The sequence below is a fragment of the Gorilla gorilla genome, chromosome 3, assembly GCF_029281585.2.
Source record: "Gorilla gorilla gorilla isolate KB3781 chromosome 3, NHGRI_mGorGor1-v2.1_pri, whole genome shotgun sequence".
Classification (NCBI taxonomy): domain Eukaryota; kingdom Metazoa; phylum Chordata; class Mammalia; order Primates; family Hominidae; genus Gorilla; species Gorilla gorilla.
Genome location: NC_073227.2, coordinates 124,943,627 through 124,962,625, shown reverse-complemented (window position 1 = coordinate 124,962,625; position 18,999 = coordinate 124,943,627).

The following is an 18,999-nucleotide window of genomic DNA, read 5'->3' as shown; positions in this document are numbered from 1 at the left end:
ACCACAAATTCATACCTTAAGTAGGTACTTCTCAAACTTCAATGTGCACAAGAATCACATAGAAAACTGACTGGAACACACATTTCTGTGCATCAGTCCCAGAGATCTGATTCAACAGGTCTGGGTTGGACCTTAAGTTTGCATTTCTGACAACGTCTCAGGTGATTTTCATGCTGCCTGTCCACAAAGCACACTTTGAGTGCAACTTCCTAGCTACATGGGTTTGGGCATGTTATTTAGTCTCCATCTCTGAAACAGGAAGACTTGCAGTATCTATTTCACTGGACTGTCAAGCAATTTATAAGGATCAAAATATATTCCATATTTGGTATATACTGGCAATAAAAATTAATTGGTTCACCTTCCCATTCTCTGATCTTTCTTACTTATTCAATCAATAATAATAATTCAGTACCTCTTGTATGGTACTTCCTTAAAATTTATTTAAGACCAATACAAATTTATGTGGTGGTATGTTATGACTCTCCAATTAGATTCCAAGCCACTCAGGAGTGGTAGCATATTCCCTACAATATTTTGCATACAGTAAGCACTTCTATTGATTTATGAAGAAACAGTGAGGTACCAGGGTTAATTGCTTAGGCATGCTGCCCAACACCTCAGTTTGAATCACAGCTCTGCAACTTAGAATCTACGTGGCCTTACACAAATTATTTAGCTTCTTTCTTCCTCAGTTACTTCTTCTGTGTGATGGTTAATAGGTTAATATTGAGTGTCAATATTGAAGGATTGAAGGATGCAAAATATTGTTCCTGGCTGTATCTGCGAGGGTGTTGTCAAAGGAGATTAACATTTGAGTCAGTGGACTGGGAGAGGCAGACCCACCCTCAATCTGGGTGGGCACCATCTTATATCAGCTGCCAGCATGGCTAGAATAAAGCGGGCAGAATAAGATGGAAGGAGTGAACTTGCTGAGTCTTCTGACCTTCATCTTTCTCCCATGCTGGATGCTTCCTGCCCTCCAACATCAGACTCCAAGTTCTTCAGCTTTTGGACTCTTGGACTTACACCAGTAGTTTGAAAGGGGCTCTCAGGCCTTTGGCCACAGAATGAAGGCTGCACTATCAGCTTCCCTACTTTTGAGGTTTTGGGACTCAGATTGATCCATTACTGGTTTCCTTGCCCCTCAACTTGCAGATGGCCTATCATGGGACTTCACCTCATGATCCTGTGAGTCAATTCTCCTTAAAAAACTTCCTTTCATATATACATATATCCTATTTTTAATAGTTCTGTTCCTCTAGAAAACCCTGACTAAAATGCTCTGTACAATGGGGATAATAATATTAGCCTCCTCCTAGGGTTGTTGTATTAAATAAGATCCTACACAGTAAGAACTACGTAAGTGTTAGTTACTGTTACTAAATTCATTTTGTAATGTCTCCCAGTGGAAAGACTGAACATTTAAAAAGGGAACAGAAACTGAATGTTAAGATAGTATAAAATGTTTTACTAAAATACAATTATTTTTATTTTCAAGTATTACAAAGTCGAGTTTAGTGTTCAGTTAATTGTGGGTTCTTTGTTCACAAATAACTTCTATGCTAACTATTGCCGCACATTTAAAGAGAGTTATAAATGCTTACATCTCTTTTAAATTTATATTAGCTGCAAGTATCAAAGATGATCTCATTATGCTTCCTTCACCTATGGTACACAACTATTTTGTTAAACAGCTTTTCTGAACACATGCTTTCTACAAATTATAGAAAGTGGCATGGGGTATGACCAAGAAAGAAAACTGTGTGTAAAGTTGTGAACAACCGAGTCACCTACTGTGTCAATATAATGAATGGAGCATTAAAATATACCCACCAACATAACATTTCCTTCACTGCTTTATAGCTACTTACTTATCTCTCCTCCCTGCTAACATGTAACTTACTTGATCATGCACATTTTATGTTTTCTGTAATCCAGGAAGACTATGCATGTCACTGCAGAAAGAGCATAATTTTTAGAGTCCAACTATGGATTTCAGTGAGATCTCCTTCAAACCAGCTATGTAAACTTGGAAAGTTCATTGGTATCTCTGAGTCTCAGCTTTCAAAAAATGAAAATAAAACAAAACTTGTGGGTAATGACCATGAAGTATCATAGTAAAGATAATGTTTTATTATGTATCTAAAAGTACTTGTATCAAACTAGATAATTAATAGTAGTTAACTATCAACTAATCTTTCTTGTATTCTAGGCATTTACCTTGGTGAGTAATACAATGTAGACACTCAAAAATGTTTCCTGAAATAACAATTGTATAAACTAAGAAAGTTGGTAGTGTTTCATTCTCAATGTTGACTAATTCCAGCGCACAAATCAGAATGTTCAATAGCACTAAACCACTAAGTCAGTCACAGCTCTCCTCACATCTTCCTAGAAAATCATGACAGTTGCAGGTCACATCATAGTTCAGCATTTCTTGAAAATTTGGAGGATTTGACCACATGGTACCCATATTCCTAAAATGCATCAGTTAGTCACAGGTGAGTACCAGATGACCAGGAGGTTCTCACCACTTTGTGAAATCCTATCAATTTTACTTGTGTCCATGTTTACAGATTCTATCAGTCAGGGTCTAACCAGGAATACAGAAGCCAATACTGTAGCATAGGCAACTAGTTATACAGGTGATACAGACAATGACATAAACCAGAGATTGACACGGCAAGAAGACATTACTAACACTTGGCTGGAGAGAAAAAGGAGGAGCTAGTGTTGTAGGAGCCCAGGGTCATGGTTACGTGAAGGGTACACTGGAACACACAGAGATGAAGCCATTGCTAGACAAACAGTCAGACACAGTGAACGAGAAGGGGTGGGGAGAATGGAGCTAACTTGGTCGTCCCCTACTAGTCCCCTACCCTCAAGTCTCCTGCCAGTGCTTGCCATTGTTTTCACCTTGCTGGAGGCAGCTGACTCAGAAACCTGAGGAATGCATCTTGCATGGGTGAGTCCTTCTGTGACACAGAACAGAGCAAGGCAAGGAAGAGATAGACATCTGAAGGCAAACAAGCCTAGAACCTGGATACTTATCTGCTTTATCATTTGTATTGTCTGCTTGATCCCTTGGTCAATATTTCAGTTTGTCATGTTTGTTACAGGGCAAGAGGCCCTATAACATTTCTTTTCAGAGGAGTAGCAACTATCTCACTTCTTTTACTTTCTTACTTCAATGCACTAAGATTGATGAAACTACTTTATTTGGTTTCTTGTTTTAAGCTGTCTTTTTATGTATCATGCAATCCCTAACCTTAGGAGTTACATCAGGGCAAACTCAATAAGACATACGATAACGGCTGTTGTTCTCTGAACACCAACTATAGGTCAGGCCCTGCATTGTGTGGCTAATTATAACAACAATTTTGTGAACTTAGTATTACTCCTCAGTTTACTTAAGATAAACCACAATCTAAGGTAGGTTAAGGAAGTTTCCAAGGTTGCATGGTTGACGAATGGCAGAACAGAATTCCAATCCAGGTTAGCTAGACTACTTCAGATACTATTTAATTATTTCCATTATTCATTCTGTCTCTTGATGTAATTTTATTTTATTTTTCCCTGTGGCATTCTAAGTACTCTTGTCCTAAGTGCTTGAAAACCACCTGTCTTATTGTTTAGACGTCAGAGTGATATGATTGCACAACACAACTCCTTGACTGTACATAGAATAACAAATCAATGGTTTGGGCTAGGAACCTTCCCTAATGAGGCTACACACACTTGTATGTAAGAAAAGTCTGGCTGGAATATTTTGTTAGGAAAAATGTGGAGTCCAGTACAGGACCTATCAATAGATTTCTTCCAACATGTGTATTCTTACTAGATAGATACATAGATAGATAGATAGATACATAGATAGATAACAGCTAGATAACCAGATAGATAGATAGATAAACAGATAGATAGATAGAGGACAGATAGACAGATTAGATTTAGGTTGGTGCAAAAGTAATTGCAGTTTTTGCCATTAAAATGTCATTGCTTTTAATTGCAAAAACCACAATTACTTTTGCACTAACTTAATAGATACTAAGAGATGCAAAAGGGTTTCAAGAGAACACATATTTTTGGAGAACACATGGAGAAGATTTAGCGATGAAAAGACTCCATGGGGGTTTGTGATATAGATAAAATAATAATAATAGTAATACCAGTTTTAGTAACCTCAAAAATTAAATACATGATACATTTACTTTTCTCCTCTTTTTATTTATTATTTAAATTACTACCCCCAGATTAGCAGCCTAGCAGGTACTAGAGTACCTGGCTTTTCAAAGTCCAGCAGTAAAATTCAATTCATATGAAGGCTTAATTTAAGATCTTTTCATATTTGATTTTTCTGTTGCGTTGCACATTTCTGATCACTCTGTTTTCTTTATGACACTCTGTCCTCACCATCTCTCTGTCTGTCTTTCTCTCTCTCTCTCTTTTTTTTTAGACACTACTAGTTTTTGGTTCTGCTCCATCTTGAGCATGCTTGTCAAAATCCCTGAAGTGTCCTCTCTCATTTGCTGATTAAAAGCACAGGCTCTGTGGCCAGACTGCCTAGGGATAAATTCTGACCCTTCAACTGACTAGCTCTGTAACCTTTGGCTGTTTTCAAAATCTTCTTTTAATAGACATTATGATACAGAATATACATTAAGTTTGAAAAGTTTAATTTTGATATCCAATCTAAACAAGAATCTGCATGATTACTAAACCAATACAAATATGTTCATATTTGGTTAACTTTAGCTTACAAAGTGTATGCTCAATGACTAATTAGGTTGCTTTTGGCTCCATGTAACAAATCCTCTTTGGACCGACTTATAGAGAAAGGGCATTTGTGTGTTTATCAATGAGCAGACACAGAGATACAGTATGCTTCAGGGTGGGTCCCAGGTTTTTCTGCTGGCTCAGTGAGGTCATGAAGACGGGCTTTTTGCGTCTACTTTGCTGCCTACACTCAGGCTTCATTCTTAGACGGTTCCCCTCATGGTGGCAGGTTTGCTGCCAGTGGCAGTCTGGGCTTTGTGGCTGTGCATGTGGCTTTGGTAGGAAATGTCAGAAGGTGGTCAGAAGAGATCAAGGAGTAGAGAGAGAAGATATGGAATTGTTGAGAAGGAACTCCTTTTCCAGAACACCCAGCAAATCTCTCCTGCTCTCTCATTGGCCCACATTGTCTTAATATTCCTCGTCCCTAGCAAGGGATGACAGTGACATAATTAATCAGCCAAATCTGTTTGGGGAGAAGGAATGAGACACAGTAAAATATACAGTGCCAAACTTCTTCATTTGTAATGGTAAAATCTTCGCAGGAAACTAGTCTTTGTTACATAAAATGTATTTTGTTGTCATGGGGATTACTTCATAATTATGTGGTTCAAGTTATGTGCTGAAAACTTGGCAGCTATGTAGGAGACAGTCCCATTTAAATTATCATTTTGATGTGACCTGTGATTAGATTATTTTAATCTCCGGATTGTAGGGGAGATAGAAAAAATTATTTATCAATTGCCTATTTATAGGTGACCAATAAAAATGATTAAAACAAAAATTGTATAAGTAACTAATATGCAATTTACCTTTTCCATACACACCAACTGGAATAAATACTTTATATAATCATTTACATTAGAAGGCAAGTAAAATTAGAATAAAGTAAATACCCAACTGAATTCTATTGAGGTAATCCCAACTACTCAGGAGGCTGAGGCAGGAGGATCGCTTGAACTCAGGAAGCAGAGGTTGCAGTGAGCTGAGATCATGCCTTTGCACTCCAGCCTGGGCAACAAGAGCAAGACTCTGTCTCAGAAAAAAAAAAAAAAAAAAAAAAAAAAAGGGAGGGTGGGTGGCTGGTAAGATGGCCAAATAGGAACAGCTCCAGTCTGTGGCTCCCAGTGAGATCAACACAGAAGGTGGGTGATTTCTGTATTTCCAACTGAGGTACCTGGAGGTACCTGGTTCATCTCACTGGGACTGGTTAGGCAGTGGGTGCAGCCCACAGAGGGCGAGCAGAAGCAGGGTGGGGTGTTGCCTCAGCTGGGAAGTCCAAGAGGTCGGGAAACTCCCACCCCTAGCCAAAGGAAGCCCTGAGGGACCCTGCCTTCAGGAACAGTGCACTCCAGTGCACATACTATGCTGTCCCACAGTCTTCGCAACCCACAAACCAGGAGATTCCTTCGGGTGCCTACACCACCAGGGCCCTAGGTTTCAGGCACAAAACTGGATGGCCATTTGGGCAGACAGCAAGCTAGCTGCAGGAGTTTTTTTCATACCCCAGTGACACCTGGAATGCCAGTGAGACAGAACCATTCATGCCCCTGGAAACAGGGCTGAAGCCAGGGAACCAAGTGGTATAGCTGAGTGGATTCCATCCCCACAGAGCCCAGCAAGCAAAGATCCACTGGCTTAAAATTCTTGCTGCCAGCACAGCAGTCTGAAATCAACCTGGGATGCTCGAGCTTGGTCGGGGGAGGAGCATCTGCCACTACGGAGGCTTGAGTAGGCTTATAGATAGACTTCCCATCTTCCTGGGACAGAGCACGTAGGGGAAGATGTGGCTGTGGGCACAGCTTCAGTAGACCTAAATTTTCCTGCCTGAAGGCTCTGAAGAGAGCAGCAGATCTCCCAGCACAGCATTCGAGCTCTGCTAAGGGACATACTGCCTCCTCAAGTGGGTCCCTGACTCCCATGCCTCCTGATGGGGTGAACCTCCCAGCAGGGGTCAACAGACACCTCATACAGGAGAGCTCCGGCTGGATTCTGGTGGGTGACACTCTGGGATGAAGCTTCCAGAAGAAGGAGCAGGCAGCAATCTTTGCTGTTCTTCATCCTCTGCTGGTGATACCCAGGCACACAGGGTCTGGAGAGGACCTCCAGCAAACTCCAGCAGACGTGCAGAAGAGGGGCCTCACTGTTAGAAGAAAAACTAACAGAAAGTAATAACATCAACATCAAGAAAAAGGACGCCAACACAAAAACCTTTTCCAAAGTCCTCAGCATCAAAAGCCAAAAATAGATAAATCCACAAAGATGAGGAGAAAAAAAGGCTGAAAATTCCAGAAACCAGAACGTCTCTTCTCCAAAGGACCTCAACTCCTTGCCAGCAAGGGAACAAAACTGGATGGAGAATGAGTTTGGCGAATTGACAGACGTAGGCTTCAGAAGGTGAGTAATAAACTCCTCTGAGCTAAAGGAGCATGTTCTAACACAATGCAAGGAAGGTAAGAACCTTGATAAAATGTTACATGTACTGCTAACTAGAATAATCAGTTGAGAGAAGAATATAAATGACCTGATGGAGCTGAAAAACACAGTACAAGAACTTCGTGAAGCATATACAAGCATCAATAGCTGAATTGATCAAGCTGAAGAAAGGATATCAGAGATTGAAGATCAACTTAAAGAAATAATGCATGAAGACAAGATTAGAGAAAAAACAATGAAAAGGAATGAACAAAACCGCCAAGAAATACAGGACTATGTGAAAAGATGAAACCTACGTTCCATTGGGGTACCTGAAAGTGATGGGGAGAATGGAACCAAGTTGGAAAACACTCTTCAGGATATTATCCAGGAGAACTTCCCCAACCTAGCAAGAAAGGCCAACATTCAAATTCAGGAAATACAGAGACAACACCACAAAGATGCTCCTTGAGAAGAGCAACCCCAAGACACATAACTGTCAGATTCACCAAGGTTGAGATGAAGGAAAAAATGTTAAGGGCAGCCAGAGAGAAAGGTCAGGTTACTTACCCACAAAGGGAAGCCCATCAGACTAACAGCAGATCTGTCTGCAGAAACCCTACAAGTCAGAAGAGAGTGGGGGACAATATTCAACATTCTTAAAGAAAAGAATTTTCAACCTAGAATTTCATATCCAGCCAAACTAAACTTCATAAGTGTGGAAGGAGAAATAAAATCCTTTAGAGACAAGCAAATGCTGAGAGATTTTTGTCACCACCAGGCCTGTCTTGCTCCTGAAGAAAGCACTAAATATGGAAAGGAAAAACCAGTACAAGCCACTGCAAAGACGTACCAAATTGTGAAGACTATTGACACTATGAAGAAACTACATCAACTAATGGGCAAAATAACCAGCTAGCATCATAAAGACTGCACTGTCTTTACTCCACACAAAACAATCAACTCCACACATAACAATATTAACATTAAATGTTAATCATTTAATGTTAATCAACTCCACACGTAACAATATTAACATTAAATGTAAATGGGCTAAGTGCCACAATCAACTCCGCACATAACAATATTAACATTAAATGTAAATGGGCTAAGTGCCACAATGAAAAGACACAGCCTGGCAAATTGGATAAAGGGTCAAGACCCATCAGTGTGCTGTATTCAGGAGACCCCTCTTATGTGCAAAGACACACATAGGCTTAAAATAGAGGGATAGAGGAATATTTACCAAGCAAATGGAAAGCAAAAAAAAGCAGGGGTTGTAATCTTAGTCTCTGATAAAACAGACTTTAAACCAACAAAGTCAGAAAAGACAAAAAGGGCATTACATAATGGTAAAGGGATCAATGCAACAAAAAGAGCTAACTAGCCTAAATATATATGCGCCCAATACAGAAGCACCCAGATATGTAAAGCAAGTGCTTATAGACCACAAAGAGACTTAGACTCCCACACAATAATAGTGGGAGATTTTGACACCCCACTGTCACTATTAGACACATCAATGAGAAATAAAATTAACAAGGATATTCAGGACTTGAACTCAGCTCTAGACCAAGCAGACCTAACAGACATCTACAGAACTCTCCACCGAAAATTAAAATAATATATGTTCTTCTCAGCACCACATTGCACTTATTCTAAAATTGACCACATAATTGGAAGTAAAACACTCCTCAGCAAATGCAAAGAAAGGAAATCATAACAAACAGTCTCTCAGACCACAGTGCAATCAAATTAGAACTCAGGATTAAGAAACTCACTCAAAAGCGCACAACTACATGGAAACTGAACAACCTGCTCCTGAATGACTACTGGGCAAATAACGAACTTAAGGCAGAAATAAATAAGTTCTTTGAAACCAATGAGAACAAAGACACAACTTACCAGAATCTCTGGGACACAGCCAAAGCAGTGTTTCAAGGGAAATTTACAGCACTAAATGCCCACAGGAGCAAGCGGGAAAGAACTAAAATTAACACTATATCACAATTAAAAAAACTAGAGAAGCAAGAGCAAACAAATTCAAAAGCTAGCAGAAGAAAAGAAATAAGATCAGAACAGAAATGAAGGAGATAGAGACACAGAAAACCCTTCAAAAAAATCAAAGAATCCAGGAGCTTGTTTTTTGAAAAGATTAACAAAATAGACCACTAGCCGGAATAATAAAGAAGAAAAGAGAGAGGAATCAAATAGACACAATAAAAAATGATAAAGGGGATATCACCACTGATCCCACAGAAATACAAACTACCATCAGAGAATGCTATAAACATCTGTATGCAAATAAACTAGAAAATCTAGAAGTAATGGATAAATTCCTGAACACATACACCCTTCCAAGACTAAACCAGGATGAAGACAAATCCCTGAACAGACCAATAACAAGTTCTGAAATTGAGCCAGTAATTAATAGCCTACCAATCAAAATAATCTCAGGACCAGGATTCACAGCCAAATTCTAACAGAGGTAAAAGGAGGAGCTGATACCACTCCTTCTGAAACTATTCCAAACAATAGAAAAAGAGGGAGTCCTCCCTCACTCATTTAATGAGGCCAGCATCATTGTGATACCAAAACCTGGCAGAGAAACAACAGAAGAGTAAATTTCAGGCCAATATCCCTGATGAACCTTTATGCGAAATCCTCAATAAAACACTGGCAAACCAAATCCAGCAGCACATCAAAAAGCGTTTCCACCATGATAAAGCCAGACTCATCCCTGGGATGCAAGGTTGGTTCAACATATGCAAATCAATAAGCATAATCCATCAGATAGACAGAACCAGTGGGAAAAAAACACATGATTTTCTCAACAGATAGATACAGAAAAGGCGTTTGATAAAATTCAACACACCTTCATAATAAAAATGATAAATAAACTAGGTATTGATGAAAGGTATTGCAAAATAATAAGAGCTATTTATGACAAACCCACAGCCAATATCACACTGAATGTGCAAAAGCTGGAAGCATTCCCTTTGAAAACCAGCACAAGACAAGGATGTCCTCTCTCACCACTCCTATTCGACATAGCATTGGAAGTTCTGATCAGAGCATTCAGGCAAAAGAAAGAAATAAAGCATGATCAAATAGGAAGAGAGGAAGTCAAATTGTCTCTGTTTGCAGATGACATGATTGTATACCTAGAAAACCCCATCATCTCAGCCCAAAATCTCCTTAAGCTGATAAGCAACTTCAGCAAAGTCTCACGATAAAAAATCAATGTGCAAAAATCACAAGCATTCCTATACACTAATAATAGACAAACAGAGAGCCAAATCATGAGTGAACTCTCATTCACAACTGCTACAAAGAGAATAAAATACCTAGGAATAAAACTTACAAGGGATTTGAAGAATCTCTTCAAGGAGAAGTACAAACCACAGCTCAAGGAAATAAGAGAGGACACAAACAAATGGCAGAATATTCCATGCTCATGGATAGGAAGAATCAATTTCATGAAAATGGCCATACTGTCCAAAGTAGTTTATACATTCAGTGCTATCCTCATCAAGCTACCATTGACTTTCTTCACAGAATTAGAAAAAACTACTTTAAATTTCATATGAAACCAAAGAAGTGCCCATATAGCCAAGACAATCCTAAGCAAAAAGAACAAAGCTGGAGGCATCACACTACCTGACTTCAAACTATACTACAAAGTTACTGTAATGAAAGCAGCATGGTACTGATATCAAAATAGATATATAGACCAATGGAACAGATCAGAGGCCTCAGAAATAACGCCACACATCTACGACCATCTGATCTTTGACAAAACTGACAAAAACAAGCAATGGGGAAAGGACTCCCTATTTAATAAATGGTGTTGGGAAAACTGGCTAGCCATATGCAGAAAACTGAAACTGGACACCTTCCTTACACCTTATACAAAAATTTACTCAAGATGGATTAAAGACTTAAACATAAGACCTAAAACTATAAAAACCCTGGAAGAAAACCTAGGCAATACCATTCAGGACATAGGCATGGGCAAGGACTTCATGTCTAAGACACCAAAAGCAATGGTAACAAAAGCCAAAAGTGACAAATGGGATCTAATCAAACTTAAGAGCTTCTGCATAGCAAAAGAAACTATCATCAGAGTGAACAGGCAACCTACAGAATGGGAGAAAATTTTTGCAACCTATCCATCTGACAAAGGGCTGATATCCTGAAACTACAAGGAACTTAAACAAAGGGCTAATACCCTGAATCTACAAGGAACTTAAACAAATTTACAAGAACAAAACAACCCCATCAAAAAGTAGGCAAAGGATATGAACAGACATTTCTCAAAAGAAGACATTTATGCAGCCAACAAACATACCAAAAAAAACTCATCATCATTGGTCATTAGAGAAATGCAAATCAAAACCACAGTGAGATACCATCTCACACCAATTAGAATGGCATTATATCATTAAAAAGTTATAAAGCAATAGATGCTGGAGAGGATATGGAGAAATAAGAATGCTGTCACACTGTTGGTGGGAGTGCAAATTAGTTTAACCTTTGTGGAAGACAATGTGGCAATTCCTCAAGGGTCTAGAACCAGAAATACCATTTGACCCAGCAATCCCATTACTGGGTGTATACACAAAGGATTATAAATCATTCTACTATAAAGACACATGCACACGTATGTTTATTGCAGCACTATTCACAATAACAAAGACTTGGAACTAACTCAAATGCCCATCAATAATAGACTGGATAAGGAAAATGTGGAACATATACACCATGGACTACTATGCAGCCATAAAAAGGGAGGAGTTCATATCCTTTGTAGGGGCATGGATGAAGCTGGAAACCATCATTCTCAGCAAACTAACACAGGAACAGAAAACCAAGCACTGCATATTCTCACTCCTAAGTGGGGTTGAACAATGAGAACACAGGGACACAGGGAGGGGAACGTCACACACTGGGGCCTGTCAGGAGATGTGGGGCTAGGGGAGGGATAGCATTAGGAGAAATACCTACTGTAGATGAAGGGTTGATGGGTGCAGCAAACCACCACGGCATATGTATACCTATGTAACAAACCTGCACGTTCTGCACATGTATCCCAGAACTTAAAGTATATTAAAAAAAAAACACACAAGAATACCCTAGTTTCATAGGAATTAACATTTCCAAATGAAACATTAATGGAATTTCTCAGACCAGCGATATTATAAAGCCCTAGAGAAATTTTGTAGACATTTAAGTCTCCCCAAGATGATTGCATCATGTTTCAGAGATAACTTGGATTTATAAATTACTTTTACAGGTTAACGAGGTTGTCCACAATTTTTAGAGAATTAGAATTACTTAATGTGAGAAATACGGAAAGCAGAACATGTTTTATTTTAGTAATCTGAGACAGACTTTTAAAAGTTAAAATTAACTTGCATTGAACATTCTCATACCATTAGAATACAAAATTGATTGAAGAACTACAAATTAGGAGTAATACTAAAAATGCTATTTTATTTTGAAGAAATTTGTAACCAAGTTAGGAAGGGATTCATGTTAACTATAGTCATATTTAATATCTACATCAATCACCTGGAAAGGGAGTAAACAATATCTTAATGAAATTTGCAGATGATACTGAATTGAAGGGTGCTGTTAGCATGCATTATGACAAGGTAGATAAATGATTTTGAAGTGGTATATGTAAGTAAAAATGACCTTATACTTGAAAAATCAGGCTAGTACAATTGATATAAATAATTTTTTAAAATTCACTCAGTGGAAGCAAAAGCAAGTCATATATGATGGACAGAAAGAATGTACCATCCATTTACGGCAGATTTGACTTTACTAGCAATATAATGGAGTCAAAAATGAAAACGGTATTTGAGAACTGGACATGTTAAATATTCACTTAACAATGACAGTAAAACACTGTTTATATAATTCTGATGGGACAAATATTTGAATATTAAAAATAATTTGGTATTTACCAATGTACCCAAATATAGGAAAATTAGATTTAATATAACTGAGATGAGATGGGCAATAAAAATGATTAAAGAGTTAGCCTGATGAACTTATAAGAAAAAAATTAAAATAATTCATCTTGTCTGCAAACCTAAGCAAAGGAAGCACAAAGAACCATATGTAATAACTTTCTTCACTAAGGCATTCTACAGCAAAACTCAGTTCATTCAAAGTAAAAGGCATTCTTTGAATAATCCAGATTAAGATTATTTGGTAATTTTCATTAAAACAATAGTAACAATGATGTTTCCGATGGAATGCTAAATAAACAATTGTATACAATTATCTACTATGTGATCATTTGTATATTCCAGGGGTCATGCGAGAAAAGAAAGTGATGAGAATCAGCTACAATAGCAATAACTGCTGAAGAGTCAAACAGTTGTTCAAAAGGCGTCTTGACTATACTATGTTAGCAATGAGAGCAGATGGAGGTTCCCCCTAATTGGCTTTTAGATAAGGCTACAAAATCATTGTAGTTGGATTTGTCCTTCTGCCTAAAGACCAAAGGAAATAATAGCATTTTGTTTTTCTATTTCTTCATTCTTCAAAAAACTTTTATGCTTATTTTACTTATTAATTGTCCCAAAAAGTAGTATCTTTTTGGCCAAGTATTTATTTATTTATTGGTGTGCTTTTGTTTCATTTCGTTTTAGTGCTGGGAAAGTGAGACATCAGATGGTTTCAAACAAGTGTGTACAATATTTATATAAACAAGAATTTTGTCATTCACACACTCAAAGACACATACATAGACACACACATACTGCTTATTACCCTTCACAGGGATAATTAAATTTAACAACAATCAAAAAATGGGTTCTTCAACCCAGCAATCCTATTAATGGGTATATATTTAAAAAAATCATTCTACCAAAAAGACACATGCATTCGTATGTTCATAGCTGTGCTATTTACACGAGCAAAGACATGAAATCATCCCATTGGATAAAGCAAATGTGGACATATACACCATGAAATACTATGTAGCCATAAAAAGAATGAAATAATGTCTTGCAGCAACATGTATAGAGCTGGAGGCCATAATCCTAAGCAAATTAACACAGGAACAGAAAACCAAATACTACATGTTATCACTAATAAGTGGGAACTAAGCACTGAGCACACATGGACATAAATATGAGAACAATAGATGCTGTGGCCTACTAGAGGGTGGGAGTGGGTGGGTTAAAACACTACCTATCAGTTACCATGCTCACTACTAGGGTAACAGGATCTGCGCTCCAAACCTCAACATCACTCAATGTTCCCATGTAACAAATCTGCACATGTATACCCTGTATCTAAACTGATAGTTGAAATAAAAAAAAAAAAAAGGGTTCTTATCTAAATGTTGAGCAATGGGGCTTTGCCAATTTATGTCTGGGTCAAAAGTAGGGTGACCAGTAAAGGCAACAGTTCCAACAAGTCATTAAATGGAATATTTCTGCCACATTTATTCTTCATCGTCCATTTCTAACACTGGCTGATTTGCTCATGAATTGTTGATAGACAGAGAAGTACACATAGTAACTCTAGAGTAAAATGAAACTGAAAGTTTGGCCAGCTGTTGAACACCATATAATTGTCTTATAAAGCAGTATTATTGTGTTTTAAAATATTTAGAAGGAAGAAAAGGAAACATTCCATTAAAAAACTAGTTTAGAGGGATCCAAAACACTGCTGAGTTAGTTACCATATAACTTTTCATATTTTATGTGTTTAGGGCTAAATTCAATGACTTGCAAGGTTTTCATGATTTGTGCCCTTCAAATCTTTATAGTGTCATCTCCAGCCACTCTCAACACACACGCACACACATGCAGACACACACACCATGATTTATCCAAACCAACAAAAACTTGGTATTTTCCACATATGTTATGCACATGTTGTCTCTATTTAGAATGCATTTCTTCCCTTCATCTGTCTAGAAAATGATTATCCTTCAAGGTGCAGTTCAAATGCCACCTTTTATGCCAAGCCTCACAATATCTTTCCTCAACCACCTTCCCTCTTCAGACAGAATCAGTCGCGATTCCTTTGTGTCCCTACAGTACTTATGTACAACATCACAGTGATAACAAAAGCAACAACAACTACCACTATTTCAATTATAAACATCATTTATTAAATATCTAATATGCCAGGCACTGTGGTAGGTATTTTCTATACAGTCTTTATTATCTTTACAATAACACCTGAACATATGTATTGTTCTCCCCATGAATAACTTAAGGCCCAGAAAAATTGAAAAGTGTATTAAAAGTCCTATGACAGTCAACATAATCCCACTTACTCTACTCATTGCAAATCTTTACTCTTTTCATGTGGTCATTTTCCTTTTCTGTATGTCTCAATTCTTGCTCTGATAATTGTACTCAGTAATTTTTTATTTATGAGAAGGCAGTATGTCATCTTCACAAGACAGGCCCTGTGGCCATATTGTGTGGTTTAGAATTCTGGGTTCCAGCTCTTGTTAGTTGAGTGATCCTGAGTAATTTATTTAGCCCCTCTGTGCATGAGTTTCTTCATCTATGAAGTGAGGATAAGACTCGTACCTTATGGGGTAGCTTTGAGGATTAAATGAGGTAATATATATAGCTAATATATATAGCAAGTATAATAGCATCTGCCTTGCTATAAGTGCTCCATATCTGTTAGCTATGATTATTGGTTTACGCATGCCTTTCTCCCATCTAGACTGTGAACCCCTCAAAGGCAGGAATCATATCTCATTCATCTTTTCATCTCCTCCACCTAGAACAGCATCTTGCAAATACCAGGAACTTGCAATGTAGAATTACAAAAGTAGATTTATGCCAATGGTGAGTTAGTATATTGGGGGTGGTGCAGAAGGGCAGGGAGGGGAAGAGTTACGTATATGACACCAATGTATGATTGCCATGAGTCACTTTTTTCTGACGGGAAAAAAGAAAGAACCCATCAGTTGTGGTGGACTCCAGCAATCCATCATTGCACTCTTCCAGCTGGGAAGCTACGATATATGCTGCAGAACCAATTTCCCCTTGCAAAAGGGACTGAACAGATAGTGAAACTCTCAAGCGCTAAGAAGGTATGCTAAGGTGTCAGGAGTTTCTCACCCGCAGCTGCTACTGACCCCCTGCCCCAGTTAGCTTGGAGCCGCCAATTCTGCTTCTTCATGCTGTTCCCAGACCTGCAATCGAAAATTGGTTTCTGCTATATGCAATGATTAAAAAGAAATCCCACCAGAAGAGATCTGCTCCAGTGATTAAGGTCAATGGACACTATCATGTGCTCTACTCTCTTGCTTGCTATTGTTCTGATCTTTTTTGTTCTTCTATATGCCCTGATTTCTGGCTACTGTCCAAAATTTCAAACTGCCTTTACCTTCAGTCCCCCCAAACTGCCCCGTACTCTTAATTCCTTCTGCCCTGTTATATGCTCTCTTGCCTTGTGGCTGAATCCTGAACACATTGACACAAGATATTCATCTTTGTCTTGTTTTATGCTTGATGGAATTTCCTAATCCTAACCCTATGTCCAGGTCAGCAACACTGGTGACTGGCCTAGCTGTAAAGAAACAACATTGTACCTCTTATCAAGTTATGGACCTTTTACACACAAATGTCTTATAAAAGAAGGTGTGTTAAATAATAGACAACAGTTCCAGGCATGGGAATCAGAGTGAGCCAGACCTGATCCATAGCCTCAACTCTATCATACCCACCTCTGTGCTCTTGGGCAAGTTACTTACCTGAATAAACCTCAGTTTCTTCATTTGGATAAAGAGGCACATAATGATTCTTACTTTGTAGAAATGTTATTTTGATTATTTAGCTAACTGATGCATGAAGTCAGTTAGTAATTAATATTGTTATTATTAAAAATACATTCCAAATTACTGGTTCAGAGATGAATCATAGCTAAACATAAGACTCAAAATGTTAAGTCATCATATCAAAGTATCTTATTTTAGACCTAGAAATGATCTTAAATATCCAATCATTTTCTTTAAGACAGGAGGAAATTGTGAACCAGACAGCAAGATTCAGAATTTTATCATAATAAATTAAAGTTCCCATTTCCATATCTCAAATGCAGATTTTTGTCCTAGACTTAACGATTGCAATTTGAAGGGCTTCATTCAATTAATTCCCATCTCCATCCACCCATCCATCCATCCATCCATCCACTCCTTCGAAAAATATTTATTGTAGAGTACCTGCTGTGTTTCAATCTCCCTCCTGAGTCCTGGGAATTTGCAAAATAGTCATAGTCTCTATCCTCATGGTACTTTAATTCTACTTCCTTCTGTTGTTTTTTATGTCACTCTAAGTTTTTGCTTCTGTTATTAGAAAATGAATTAATGTCCCTCTGCATATAAAAAGTAGTCATTTTAGAGAGATGTAAGCAGCAGCATATTTGGGGAAAGAAAGTTATCATTGGTAGAAGTGGATCTCATAAACTGTTTTTATCAAAATGTCGCTTAGAAGCCTTTAGGTAAACACATTCTTCATGTAAACTTAGGGAACCGACTTTTTTTTTAAATCTGTTTATCCTCTCCTGCTTTTGGATTTCTCACTCTCCCCTTATTACAGTTAAGTATGCACTAGAACCTTTAGCACATGTACACACCTGAAAAAATTGTGTATATTTTAATGGATTTTAAATGACACAAGAGCAGTCGCTGTGTTTTATACCATTTTTGGAATCTTAGTACTTGATAGGTGCTCAATAAATGTATTGTTAATAACAATAAAATGTCAATGAATAATTAAAAACTCTTCTGGAAATGGTTAATTAATAATATTGTTAACAGCTGAAACTGTCGTCTTTTTGCATATTACCTTTGCTTTTCTCTAAGTGTTGCTTTTGGATTAGTTAGCAGGTGGGGTAAGTACTGCCTGATTGGCAGTTGATAGTAATCAATGAAATTAAAGGGAAGTTGTCCCTCTCATCATTTATATCTCAAAGTGCTCCATTTATGACAATGCTAAACTCACCCAGAGAGCTTTTTGACATGTTAAAAACTCTAGCTATTTGGAAACTCAAAATATTCAAGGTATAGTAAATGAGAAGATACATGGAAATTTTAGCTATGTGGAAGCCATTAAGGAGAGAACTGCTGAAGTGTTGGAAAAAGTCAACCAGCCTGAGTAACTCCTGAAGAGCCTGGCTTGATATGGTGCTGGGTGATCAGTGCTGCCCATAATGGAGACTCTGGTCTAGAATATAACACAACTACATTTCCTAACATTGACAAAGCACTTCATCTAATCCTCCCCATAATGCTGGGAAATCAAACATATTTCAAACTCAGTGAAATATTTCAGCAGTATTAACAAACAAACTAAACCTTGGAAAAGTTGAGTATAATTGCTTAACATTACTTGATCAATAGCCAGTAACGTTTAAGTGAAGACTTATTTTTAAATCATGTTTTTTGACCAAAAGTCCAGTTCTATTTTTATGAAATCACAAATGCATCAGTGCATGTGATGAATTCCTTCTCAGCATGGGATACGTTGCCTCCTAAAAATTGGTTTATAATTTAAACAGAAAGGGAAATCTAACACACAAAAAATGAAATAATAATAAGTGATTGTTATAAAAATAAGTGTTATCTAGAGTGGTAAGATAACTCTTTATGGAAGAGAAAGATCTTGAAATGTGCCTTCAGGCATAGAGAGAATTTCAACTAAGTAAAGAGCGAAGGGAATGACACTCACCCTGAAGGTTCGGCAAAAGCCAATGTGTGTATACCTGGGGCTGCCATTTAGAGAATCCATAAGGCATCCATTAGATGGACTG